Genomic DNA, 874 nt, shown 5'->3' with positions numbered 1-874 from the left:
TAGAACCAGGGTAAAGATGAAGGTTGAAATAGCAATAGCTTTAGTATTGAGTAAGCTTGTTAAACATCCTCTGGCTGGGGTCAGGATTCATCTCAGAGTCTGGGGAGCTTGAAGCGTATAAAGGTGCAGTAAGAGAAGAAAGGATATTTGGAGCCTAGAATCTGGTCAGCGTGTTAAATGTAGAGACAGGAAATTAGGCAAGTTAGTCAGCATTTACATACTCACACTGCTGCTTTTGGGAAAAGAATCGAGCTTAAGGAGCAGTATATATTTTATTTGCTCCACTTTTCAAGGATTGCCCAGCAAAATTAAAGAGTAATTTTTTTTTACCACACCGTTCAGCTTTCTGGGTCTTAGTTCCCTGACTGGGGATTGAACCCAGGCCACAGCAGTGAAAGTGCAGAGTCCTAATCACTGGACTGCCAGGGAATCCTCCCAAAGACTAATTTTCTTATTTAAAATTCTCTAATAGATTCCTTGCATTCATTCTCCATAGCATACCTTACGTATGGGTAACAAATCTCTAGGAAACCCAATGAAAATGTGAAATATAAATAGGACATCTATATTTATGAGCACAGGAAGGAAGTGTCAGCCAAAGATAGGAAACAGAAAAGGGATGTTAGGGTCTAGAAAAGAGCATCTAGACAAGTCTGGTGACTTTGTTTAGTTTCTTCAGGATTGGAGAATCTGCATTTTGAGCAAATCCGGCAGATGGTGCTGCTCCAGCAAAGAGCAGAAAAATCATTTTGTTTCCTAAGATGCAATTTATCCTGTTTACAGTTCTGAACTGATAAGATTTTTGCCATAGTAAAATTTGAATCTTGTGTCTTCAGCTGTTAATATATATACAAAAGCTTGTGTTCAACAATAG

General features: G+C 38.7%; 1 non-coding gene across 1 annotated transcript; it reads right to left on the bottom strand.

Annotated features, from left to right (window-relative positions):
- Positions 1-357: 357 nt before the first annotated feature.
- On the bottom strand, positions 358-429 carry TRNAE-UUC (transfer RNA glutamic acid (anticodon UUC)). Its single transcript has one exon. It is a non-coding gene; the product is annotated as a tRNA-Glu (tRNA).
- Positions 430-874: the final 445 nt, after the last annotated feature.

Source organism: Budorcas taxicolor, chromosome 23, assembly GCF_023091745.1.
Source record: "Budorcas taxicolor isolate Tak-1 chromosome 23, Takin1.1, whole genome shotgun sequence".
NCBI lineage: Eukaryota > Metazoa > Chordata > Mammalia > Artiodactyla > Bovidae > Budorcas > Budorcas taxicolor.
This window is presented reverse-complemented; position numbering and strand designations above follow the sequence as displayed.